A 13,573-nucleotide genomic window follows, 5' to 3' on the forward strand; every position below is an offset into this window, starting at 1 on the left:
CAACATTATATCTCAATTCGTTGTTGAGATACGATTTCTTAAAATTCTTTTTGTGGAATTTGTAGCAATGAAATGTGCAGAGTTGCGTTAAAAAAATCATAACAACGATTTCTATGGAAAATAAGAAATTATTTATGGCACCTCAAATCTCCATTAAATTTGCTTTAAAATGTTCCTTATTTCATTATTATATCTCAATTGGTTCTTAAGATACAATGTTTTTAAATCCCGTTGTTCAAAATTTGATAATCAAATATGGATGGTTGGTTTGAAAAAATCATAACAACGAAGTTTATGGAAAATAAGTAATTATTTATGGCTCCTTAAATCTCCATTAAATTTGCTGTAAAATGTTCGTTATATCATCATTATATCTCAATTCGTTCTTGAGATACGATTTCTTAAAGTTCTGTTTGTGAAATTTGTAGCAATAAAATGTGCAGAGTTGGGTTAAAAAATCATAACAACGATTTTTATAGAAAATAAGAAATTATTTGTGGCACGTTAAATCTATATTAAATTTGCTTTAAAATGTTCTTTATTTCATTATTATATCTCAATTGGTTCTTGAGATACAATGTTTTTAAATCCCGTTGTTCAAAGTTTGACAATCACATGTGGATGGTTGGGTTGAAAAGATCATAACAACGAAGTTTATGGAAAATAAGTAGTTATTTATGGCACCTTAAATATCCATTAAATTTGCTTTAAAATGTTCGATATGTCATCATTATATCTCTATTCGTTCTTGAGATACGATTGTTTTTAATTCTGTTAATGTAATTTGTAGCACTGAAATGTGCAGAATTTGGTTTAAGATGATGTCTTCAGCTTCTGATCAGCGATATTTATGGAAAATAAGAAATTATTTATGGTACTTTAAATCTCCATTAAATTTGCTTTAAAATGTTCGTTATTTCATCATTATATCTCAATTCGTTCTTGAGATATGCTTTTTTAATTCTCGATTAAATTTGTAGTACTTAATTAAATGTGTAGAGTTGTGTTAAAAAACCACAACATCGATGTTTATCGATAATAACAAATTATTTATGGCACGTTAGATATCGATTAAATTTGCTTTAAAATGCTTGCTCTTTCATCATTATATCTTAATTTGTTCTTGAGATATGTTTCGTTTAAAACCTTCTTGTTCAAATTTGTAGCAATATGTAGAATTGGGATAAAAAATCACAACATCGATGTTTATGGAAAATAAGAATTATTTATGGCACATAATATCCATTAAATTTGCTGTAAAATGTTCATTATATCTTTATTCGTTCTTGAGATACGATTTTTTTAAATTTTGTTTTTGTAATTTGTAGCACTGAAGTGTACAGAATTTGGTTTAAGACATCATATCAGCGATATTTATGGAAAATAAGAAATTATTTATGGTACATTAAATCTCCATTAAATTTGATTTAAAATGTTCGTTATTTCATTATTAGATCTCAATTCGTTCTTGAGATATGTTTTTTTTAATTCTTGATTAAATCTGTAGTAATTAAATGTGTAGAGTTGTGTTAAAAAAACCACCACATCGAGGTTTATGGAAAATAAGAAATTATTTGTGGCACATTAAATTATCCTTATTTCATCATTGTAACTAAATTCGTTCTTGGGATCTGATTGTTTTGACTTCTCGTTGTTTAAATCTGTAGCAATCATATGTAATAACAAAGATTAGTTCTACATCTTAATCCTAAGGTTAAAACTAATCATATGTTAAGACTATGTGTTTCTAATTATTAAATTCATCTTAAGAATTAAGGAACATAATTCCACTTTTGTTAACTTTTGTTACCACATATTGTGCAACGAAATAATCCAATCTTGGGGTTAATGCGAATTATCCCTAATTTTATTTAGTCTTTAATTTAATTAAACGTCAATCTTCCACCATGTAGATCTAAGACCTCAAATTATTAATTCATATTCTAAAACTTTTTATATATATAACGCTTAGTTAATTTTAATTAATTCGTAAATTTAATTAAAAAGTCAATCTTGTAAATACAGTCATAATAACTTTCTCTTCTTCTTCTCGAAGTTAAGTTAAAATTAGATTGTTTGCGAGAAAACGACATTAATGATTGAAATATGTTTCTCGAAAATTGTAAGAAGGTCGTAAAATAACTTCCTTTGGTGCATTCTTTCGTTCTTTGTGGTCACGATATCGTTTGAAGATTTTTGAAAACATTTTTGTTTTTTCAGAACCTTTAAGTGACGTCGTGATAAATATTGAGATCATATCAAAGTGTATTTTTAAATTAAAAATTCGAAAATATTTTTAGTTATTTAAAAAAAAACTTACCTTTAAATAATTTTTTATCCTTTAAAAAACTTTTTGGCTCACAAAGTAATAACTTTTTTACAAATTCCGTTTCAAAAGCTCACTTTGTGCACCGATTCCGAAAGCTTTAGGTGTGCAACTGGCTCGGAAACTCGTGTGCGAATGACAGAACATCTCGCATAACACGAAGACAACCCTCCCCATTTACATAAATAAGTATAACTCGTTGACCATTACCTCTTTATCGATATATTGAAACGTTGACAAAAATGTATGTTTTAATGGTCAATTTCGAAAATTACAAAAATTAATTTCTTTAAGTATCTACTATGATGATTAATTACTAGATTTAAATTGTATCTATGTAAACATTTTTTATTCGATAAATCGTAAAATATTAGTAATATAAATAAAAAAAAAATATTTTAAATAAAAGATAATTAAGCTCCTAAAAGTCTCTTCACTGAATATTGAGGGAAATTCCAGAAAAATAGTACGACCATAAAGGCGAGGATAGCGAATATCATTAATTTGATTAATTTCCACTTATAATGTTTGCAAATAAGGAATTTCAACAGTTTAAATGGATTTTTAAACCACGAGAACGAAGTATCTGGTCGACTGAAAAAGAAGAAAAAGATTGTTAATTTTACGATTTAACTCAACGTAATTTTCTAATCAAATTTGAATTGTAGTTAAAATCTTCTTTGCGTTTAAACAAACTTGATGAGTCCGTTTATTAAAGAGACACCGACATGTAGACTTGTTTACGAAGGTTTCCGCAAAATCTACTCAAACTGAGGCTTCACTAAATTAAAAAAATATTGATCCTCAGACGTTATTTTTTTGCTTTCTTATCTTTTTGGTGAAGTGTGCTTTTCAATTTGTCTAATAATGTTTGGATAGTTTTTATTAAATAAATATAAAATGTTTTATTTTAAATCAATATCAAATCTTAATCAATAAATTTAAAAAACAATTAAATACCAGAGATCAGCTTTAGAAGTTAAGCACATAAATGTGAGTCCACAATGTTTCTTATATATTTTTAAGTTAAAATTCAAAGATTGCCTAAATTTTCATTAAATTTGCTTCAAAATTGTTTTTATTTCATCATTTTATTTCAATTAATTCTTGAGATACGACTTTTTAAAGATTCGTTGTTAAAATCTGAAGTAATTAAATGTAAAATATCATAACATCGATTTTTATGGAAAATAAGAAATTATTTATGGTACGTTAAATCTTCATTAAATTTGTTGTAAAATGCTTGTTGTTTCATGATTATATCTCGATTCGTTCTTGAGATACGATTTCTTAAAATTCTATTAGTGAAATTTGTAGCAATGAAATGTGTAGAGTTGGGTTAAAATAATCATAATAAGGATTCTTAATGAAAATAAGAAATTATTGATGGCACCTTAAATCTCCATTAAATTTGCTTTAAAATGTTCGTTATTTCATCATCATATCTCAATTCGTTCTTGAGATACGATTTCTTAAAATTCTGTGTGTGAAATTTGTAGCAATGAAATGTGCAGAGTTGGGTTAAAAAAATCATAACAATGATTTTTATCGAAAATAAGAAGTCATTTGTGGCACGTTAAATCTATATTAAATTTGCTTTAAAATGTTCTTTATTTCATTATTATATCTCAATTGGTTCTTGAGATACAATGTTTTTAAATCCCCTTGTTCAAAGTTTGACAATCTAATGTGCAGAGTTGGGTTAAAAAAATCATAACTACGATTTTTATGGAAAATAAGAAATTATTTATGGCACCTTAAATCTTCATTAAATTTGCTTTAAAATGTTCGTTATTTCATCATTATATCTCAATTCGTTCTTGAGATACGATTTCTTAAAGTTCTGTTTGTGAAATTTGTAGCAATGAAATGTGCAGAGTTGGGTTAAAAAAATCATAACAACGATTTTTATAGAAAATAAGAAATCATTTGTGGCACGTTAAATCTATATTAAATTTGCTTTAAAATGTTCTTTATTTCATTATTATATCTCAATTCGTTCTTGAGATACGATTTCATAAAATTCTGTTTGTGAAATTTGTTGCAACGAAATGTGCAGAGTTGGGTTAAAAAAATCATAACACCAATTTTTATGGAAAATAAGAAATTATTTATGGCACGTTAAATCTATATTAAATTTGCTTTAAAATGTTCTTTATTTCATTATTATATCTCAATTGGTTCTTGAGATACAATGTTTTTAAATTCCCTTGTTCAAAGTTTGACAATCAAATGTGGATGGTTGGGTTGAAAAAATCATAACAACGAAGTTTATGGAAAATAAGTAATTATTTATGGCACCTTAAATCTGCATTAAATTTGCTGTAAAATGTTCGTTATGTCATCATTGTATCTCAATTCGTTCTTGAGATACGATTTGTTAATATTCTGTTTGTGAAATTTGTTGCAATGAAATGTGCAGAGTTGGGTTAAAAAAATCATAACACCAATTTTTATGGAAAATAAGAAATTATTTATAGCACATTAAATCTATATTAAATTTGCTTTAAAATGTTCTTTATTTCATTATTATATCTCAATTGCTTCTTGAGATACAATGTTTTTAAATTCCCTTGTTCAAAGTTTGACAATCAAATGTGGATAGTTGGGTTGAAAAAATTATAACAACGATGTTTATGGAAAATATGTAATTATTTATAGCACCTTTAATCTCCATTAAATTTGCTTTAAAATGTTCGTTATTTCATCATCATATCTCAATTCGTTCTTGAGATACGATTTCTTAAAATTCTGTTTTTGAAATTTGTAGCAATGAAATATGCAGAGTTGGGTTAAAAAAATCATAACAACGCTTTTTATGGAAAGTAAGAAATTATTTATGGCACCTTAAATCTCCATTAAATTTGCTTTAAAATGTTCTTTATTTCATTATTATATCTCAATTGGTTCTTGAGATACAATGTTTTTAAATCCTCTTGTTCAAAGTTTGACAATCAAATGTGGATAGTTGGGTTGAAAAAATTATTACAACGATGTTTATGGAAAATAAGTAATTATTTATGGCACCTTAAATCTCCATTAAATTTGCTGTAAAATGTTCGATGTCATCATTATATCATTATTCGTTCTTGAGATACGATTTCTTAAAATTCTGTTTTTGAAATTTGTAGCAATGAAATGTGCAGAGTTGGGTTAAAAAATCATAACAACGATTTTTATGGAAAGTAAGAAATTATTTATGGCACCTTAACTCTCCATTAAATTTGCTTTAAAATGTTCTTTATTTCATTATTATATCTCAATTGGTTCTTGAGATACAATGTTTTTAAATCCTCTTGTTCAAAGTTTGACAATCAAATGTGGATGGTTGGGTTGAAAAAATTATAACAACGATGTTTATGGAAAATAAGAAATTATTTATGGCACCTTAAATCTCCATTAAATTTGCTATAAAATGTTCGTTATGTCATCATTGTATCTCAATTCGTTCTTGAGATACGATTTCTTAAAATTCTGTTTTTGAAATTTGTAGCAATGAAATGTGCAGAGTTGGGTTAAAAAAGTCATAACAACGATTTTTATAGAAAATAAGAAATCATTTGTAGCACGTTAAATCTATATTAAATTTGCTTTAAAATGTTCTTTATTTCATTATTATATCTCAATTGGTTCTTGAGATACAATGTTTTTAAATCCCCTTGTTCAAAGTTTGACAATCTAATGTGCAGAATTGGGTTAAAAAAATCATAACTACGATTTTTATGGAAAATAAGAAATTATTTATGGCACCTTAAATCTCCATTAAATTTGCTTTAAAATGTTCGTTATTTCATCATTATATCTCAATTCGTTCTTGAGATACGATTTCTTAAAGTTCTGTTTGTGAAATTTGTAGCAATAAAATATGCAGAGTTGGGTTAAAAAAATCATAACAACGATTTTTATAGAAAATAAGAAATCATTTGTGGCACGTTAAATCTATATTAAATTTGCTTTAAAATGTTCTTTATTTCATTATTATATCTCAATTGGTTCTTGAGATACAATGTTTTTAAATCCCCTAGTTCAAAGTTTGACAATCTAATGTGCAGAGTTGGGTTAAAAAAATCATAACTACGATTTTTATGGAAAATAAGAAATTATTTATGGCACCTTAAATCTCCATTAAATTTGCTATAAAATGTTCGTTATGTCATCATTGTATCTCAATTCGTTCTTGAGATACGATTTCTTAAAATTCTGTTTTTGAAATTTGTAGCAATGAAATGTGCAGAGTTGGGTTAAAAAAATCATAACAACGATTTTTATAGAAAATAAGAAATCATTTGTGGCACGTTAAATCTATATTAAATTTGCTTTAAAATGTTCTTTATTTCATTATTATATCTCAATTGGTTCTTGAGATACAATGTTTTTAAATCCCCTTGTTCAAAGTTTGACAATCAAATGTGGATGGTTGGGTCGAAAAAATCATAACAACGAAGTTTATGGAAAATAAGTAATTATTTATGGCACCTTAAATCTGCATTAAATTTGCTGTAAAATGTTCGTTATGTCATCATTGTATCTCAATTCGTTCTTGAGATACGATTTGTTAAAATTCTGTTTTTGAAATTTGTAGCAATAAAATGTGCAGGGTTGGGTTAAAAAAATCATAACAACGATTTTTATAGAAAATAAGAAATTATTTATGGCACCTTAAATCTTCATTAAATTTGCTTTAAAATGTTCTTTATTTCATTATTATATCTCAATTGGTTCTTGAGATACAATGTTTTTAAATCCCCTTGTTCAAAGTTTGACAATCAAATGTGGATGGTTGGGTTGAAAAAATCATAACAACGAAGTTTATGGAAAATAAGTAATTATTTATGGCACCTTAAATCTGCATTAAATTTGCTGTAAAATGTTCGTTATGTCATCATTGTATCTCAATTCGTTCTTGAGATACGATTTGTTAAAATTCTGTTTTTGAAATTTGTAGCAATAAAATGTGCAGGGTTGGGTTAAAAAAATCATAACAACGATTTTTATAGAAAATAAGAAATTATTTATGGCACCTTAAATCTCCATTAAATTTGCTTTAAAATGTTCTTTATTTCATTATTATATCTCAATTGGTTCTTGAGATACAATGTTTTTAAATCCTCTTGTTCAAAGTTTGACAATCAAATGTGGATGGTTGGGTTGAAAAAATTATAACAACGATGTTTATGGAAAATAAGTAATTATTTATGGCACATTAAATTTACTTCAAAATGTTTGTTATTTCATCATATTATCTTATTTCATTCTTGCGATATGATTTCTTAATTTCTGTCTGAACATCCTCGCATATTTTCATTATACCGAAATTTATCCCAAAAAGTCATTTCTTGGAATACTTGTATAATATTTTCAGGATATAAGGCAATGTTTATTTTTAGTATCATGTTGAAATGCAATTTTAAGAACTGCACTTAATTTCGGAGATAAAATTTTTTAAACAAAATAAATTTCCAGCGCAATCGTTTTAACATTGGACAAGTTTTAAAGTATAAAATCACCGTTTTAACGACGACTTCATATTTATTAGGATATTATTTCAAATTTATATATTTCTTGGTAACATCCGGTTATGTTCTTCAACGTTAATTATTTGGCATTCTTAATCTTTATGAGAAATCTTTTAAAGTGAGTCCAAACACCGATATTTTTGAAAATTTTTATAAATGTTGAAGTAGAAGTGCGTATTATAATTACAATTGATTAATAAATTTGTTAAAAATTGAATTATATTACTATTGCGAAAATTAAAAATAAATTTTTATCTTTCTTATCTATAAGCATAAGTCAAGTGCACTTTTAAATCAATCCCATAATCTTTGAAACCACTTTATAAAAAAACTTTTAAAAATAGTTAATTTTTAACATCATCAAATAATTTTTTTACTCCCCACTTAATCGATAACATTTAAATCGAAACCTATACTTTCTTCTTCGTCAATTATTAACACGTTTTCAACCCATTAACGACCACTTTTAGTGATTTCCCAAGCGATTCTCTAAACCCCGTCTAATTTGGCTGACTGAATAAATCTTTTTTTAGTCTCCATCCTATTTTGATTTAAAGATAATTCAACAATTAGGTTAAAACGGTGTTAAAAGACCGAGTGGCAAATCGTTTTAGAAGTGACACAGCAGCAGGGAAAACATTTATCGTGGCGAGTTCTAAATTTGTCTCATTGCGGAAAGATAAATCAAAAACCGTTAAAGAGGATCAATATATGCGCACTCACGCAAACATATCAAGGTTTTCATGTGTGTGTGTGGGGAAAGAAAATAAACATTATACGTCTTTAAGTAGCCAAGAAAAAAATTAGTTTAAGAAAAATTTTGATCAAAATATATTGTTAAAAAAAATTAATAACTTTTTATATGTACTTTAATAATGTAATTTAATATAGAGTATATAAGTTTGATGATCAAAATTTCTAGAAAAATGATTTTTAATCTAAACTTGTAAAATTGGGTTTTGTTCAGTTATGTCAAAAATTATGAATTTTTAAAAAATCACTGAGATCTTGTTTTTGGGAGTTAAGAAACAGTTTATATCTCAAATCAAAGCTGAAACATTCTATTTTATGAATTTAATATAAAATATATAAGTTTAATAATAAAAATTTCTAGAAAAAATTTTTTTAAACTAAACTTGTAAAATTCGGGTTTCTTTGATTATGTATAAAATTTACGATGATTTAAAAAATCGCAGAAATCTTATTTTTGAGAGTTAAGAAGCAACTTACATCTCAAATTAAAGTTAAAACATTCTATTTTATGAATTTAATATAAAATATATAAGTTTGATAATAAAAATTTCTAGAAAAATGCTTTTTAATCTAAACTTGTATAATTGGGTTTTGTTCAATTATGTCAAAAATTATGAAGATTTAAAAAATCCCTGAGATCTTGTTTTTGTGAGTTAAGAAACAGCTTATATCTCAAATTAAAGCTAAAACTAAAATTCTATTTTATGAATTTAATATAAAATATATGTTTGATAATAAAATTTTTTAGAAAAAAGATTATTAATCTAAACTTGTAAAATTGTAGTTTATTCGATTATATCAACAATTATGAAAATTTAAAAAAAATCGCTGAGACCTTATTTTTGGGAGTTAAAAAACAGCTTATATCTCAAAATAAAGCTAAAACATTTTATTTCATGAATTTTATATAAAATATATAGGTTTGATAATGAAAATTTCTAGAAAAAAGCTTTATAATCTAAACGTGTAAAATTGTGGTGTTCGATTATGTCAAAAATTATAAACATTTAGAAAAAATCGCTGTGATTTTATTTTTGGGAGTTAAGAAAAATCGCTGTAATCTTATTTTTGAGAATTAAGAAGCAGCTTATATATCAAATTAAAGCTAAAACATTCTATTTTATGAATTTAATATAGAATATATAGGTTTGATGATTAAAATTTCCAGAAAAATGCTTTTTAATCTAAGCTTGTAAAATTGGGTTTTGTTCAGTTATGTCAAAAATGGTGAAGATTTAAAAAATCTCTGAGATCTTGTTTTTGGGAGTTAAGAAACAGCTTATATCTAAAATCAAAGCTAAAACATTCTATTTTATGAATTTAATACAAAATATATAAGTTTGATAATAAAAATTTCTAGAAAAAATTTTTTAAACTAAACTTGTAAAATTGCGGTTTCTTTAATTATGTATAAAATTTAAGATGATTTAAAAAATCGCTGAAATCTTATTTTTGAGAGTTAAGAAGCAGCTTATGTCTCAAATTAAAGCTAAAACATACTATTTTATAAATTTTATATAGAATATATAAGTTTGATGATCAAAATTTCTAGAAAAATGCTTTTTAATCTAAACTTATAAAATTGGGTTTTGTTCAATTATGTCAAAAATTATGAAGATTTAAAAAAATCCCTGAGATCTTGTTTTTGGGAGTTAAGAAACAGCTTATATCTCAAATTAAAGCTAAAACATTCTACTTTACAACTTTAATATAGAATATATAAGTTTGATGATCAAAATTTCTAGATAAACGCTTTTTAATCTAAACTTATAAAATTGGGTTTTGTTCAATTATGTAAAACATTATGAAGATTTAAAAATCGCTGAGATCTTGTTATTGTGAGTTAAAAAACAGCTTATATCTCAAATTAAAGCTAAAACATTCTATTTTATGAATTTAATATAAAATATATAAGTTTGATAATAAAAATTTCTAGAAAAAACTTTTTTAAACTAAACTTGTAACATTGGGGTTTTTTGATTATGTATGAAATTTACGATGATTTAAAAATCGCTGAGGTCTTGTTTTTGTGAGTTAAGAAACAGCTTATATCTCAAATTAAAGCTAAAACATTCTACTTTATAACTTTAATATAGAATATATCAGTTTGATGATCAAAATTTCTAGATAAACGCTTTTTAATCTAAAGTTGTAAAATTGGATTTTGTTCAGTTATGTCAAAAATTATGAAGATTTAAAAAAATCCCTGAGATCTTGTTTTTGTGAGTTAAGAAACAGCTTATATCTCAAATTAAAGCTAAAGCATTCTACTTTATAACTTTAATATAGAATATATCAGTTTGATGACCAAATTTCTAGATAAACGCTTTTTAATCTAAAGTTGTAAAATTGGATTTTGTTCAGTTATGTCAAAAATTATGAAGATTTAAAAAAATCCCTGAGATCTTGTTTTTGTGAGTTAAGAAACAGCTTATATCTCAAATTAAAGCTAAAACATTCTATTTTATGAATTTAATATAAAATATATAAGTTTGATGATCAACATTTCTAGAAAAATACTTTTTAATCTAAACTTATAAAATTGGGTTTTGTTCAATTATGTAAAACATTATGAAGATTTAAAAATCGCTGAGATCTTGTTATTGTGAGTTAAAAAACAGCTTATATCTCAAATTAAAGCTAAAACATTCTATTTTATGAATTTAATATAAAATATATAAGTTTGATAATAAAAATTTCTAGAAAAAACTTTTTTAAACTAAACTTGTAACATTGGGGTTTTTTGATTATGTATGAAATTTACGATGATTTAAAAATCGCTGAGGTCTTGTTTTTGTGAGTTAAGAAACAGCTTATATCTCAAATTAAAGCTAAAACATTCTACTTTATAACTTTAATATAGAATATATCAGTTTGATGATCAAAATTTCTAGATAAACGCTTTTTAATCTAAAGTTGTAAAATTGGATTTTGTTCAGTTATGTCAAAAATTATGAAGATTTAAAAAAATCCCTGAGATCTTGTTTTTGTGAGTTAAGAAACAGCTTATATCTCAAATTAAAGCTAAAACATTCTACTTTATAACTTTAATATAGAATATATCAGTTTGATGACCAAATTTCTAGATAAACGCTTTTTAATCTAAAGTTGTAAAATTGGATTTTGTTCAGTTATGTCAAAAATTATGAAGATTTAAAAAAATCCCTGAGATCTTGTTTTTGTGAGTTAAGAAACAGCTTATATCTCAAATTAAAGCTAAAACATTCTATTTTATGAATTTAATATAGAATATATAAGTTTCATAATCAAAATTTTTAGAAAAATGATTTTTAATCTAAACTTGTAAAATAGGGTTTTGTTCAGTTATGTTAAAAATTATAAAGATTTTAAAAAACTCTGAGATCTTGTTTTTGTGAGTTAAGAAACAGCTTATATCTCAAATTAAAGCTAAAACATTCTATTTTATGAATTTAATATAAAATATATAAGTTTGATAATAAAAATTCTAGAAAAAATTTTTTTAAACTAAACTTATAAAATTCGGGTTTCTTTGATTATGTATAAAATTTACGATGATTTGAAAAATCGCTGAAATCTTATTTTTGAGAGTTAAGAAGTAGCTTATATCTCAAATTAAAGCTAAAATATTCTATTTTATGAATTTAGTATAAAATATATAAGTTTGATAATGAAAATTTCTAGAAAAAACTTTTTTTAAATAAACTTGTAAAATAGGGTTTTGTTCAGTTATGTTAAAAATTATAAAGATTTTAAAAAAACTCTGAGATCTTGTTTTTGTGAGTTAAGAAACAGCTTATATCTCAAATTAAAGCTAAAACATTCTATTTTATGAATTTAATATAAAATATATAAGTTTGATAATAAAAATTCTAGAAAAAATTTTTTTAAACTAAACTTATAAAATTCGGGTTTCTTTGATTATGTATAAAATTTACGATGATTTGAAAAATCGCTGAAATCTTATTTTTGAGAGTTAAGAAGCAGCTTATATCTCAAATTAAAGCTAAAATATTCTATTTTATGAATTTAGTATAAAATATATAAGTTTGATAATGAAAATTTCTAGAAAAAACTTTTTTTAAATAAACTTGTAAAATAGGGTTTTGTTCAGTTATGTTAAAAATTATAAAGATTTTAAAAAAACTCTGAGATCTTGTTTTTGTGAGTTAAGAAACAGCTTATATCTCAAATTAAAGCTAAAACATTCTATTTTATGAATTTAATATAAAATATATAAGTTTGATAATAAAAATTCTAGAAAAAATTTTTTTAAACTAAACTTATAAAATTCGGGTTTCTTTGATTATGTATAAAATTTACGATGATTTGAAAAATCGCTGAAATCTTATTTTTGAGAGTTAAGAAGTAGCTTATATCTCAAATTAAAGCTAAAATATTCTATTTTATGAATTTAGTATAAAATATATAAGTTTGATAATGAAAATTTCTAGAAAAAACTTTTTTTAAATAAATTTGTAAAATAGGGTTTTGTTCAGTTATGTTAAAAATTATAAAGATTTTAAAAAAACTCTGAGATCTTGTTTTTGTGAGTTAAGAAACAGCTTATATCTCAAATTAAAGCTAAAACATTCTATTTTATGAATTTAATATAAAATATATAAGTTTGATAATAAAAATTCTAGAAAAAATTTTTTTAAACTAAACTTATAAAATTCGGGTTTCTTTGATTATGTATAAAATTTACGATGATTTGAAAAATCGCTGAAATCTTATTTTTGAGAGTTAAGAAGCAGCTTATATCTCAAATTAAAGCTAAAATATTCTATTTTATGAATTTAGTATAAAATATATAAGTTTGATAATGAAAATTTCTAGAAAAAACTTTTTTTAAATAAACTTGTAAAATAGGGTTTTGTTCAGTTATGTTAAAAATTATAAAGATTTTAAAAAAACTCTGAGATCTTGTTTTTGTGAGTTAAGAAACAGCTTATATCTCAAATTAAAGCTAAAACATTCTATTTTATGAATTTAATAT

At 24.2% G+C, this 13,573-nt stretch overlaps 1 protein-coding gene across 2 annotated transcripts in view; it reads right to left on the reverse strand.

Annotated features, from left to right (window-relative positions):
* Positions 1–2,593, reverse strand: part of LOC111426754 (Transient receptor potential cation channel A1) — a 45,934-nt gene extending 43,341 nt beyond the window's left edge. The window contains exon 1 of one of the 2 annotated variants that reach the window (XM_071194613.1): positions 2,321–2,593. The gene's annotated coding sequence lies outside the window, so the exon portion shown is untranslated. The remainder of the gene's footprint in view (positions 1–2,320) is intronic. The other variant, XM_071194616.1, reaches the window with a different exon arrangement.
* Positions 2,594–13,573: the final 10,980 nt, after the last annotated feature.

This window comes from Onthophagus taurus, chromosome 1 (assembly GCF_036711975.1).
Source record: "Onthophagus taurus isolate NC chromosome 1, IU_Otau_3.0, whole genome shotgun sequence".
NCBI classification, from domain to species: Eukaryota; Metazoa; Arthropoda; class Insecta; order Coleoptera; family Scarabaeidae; genus Onthophagus; species Onthophagus taurus.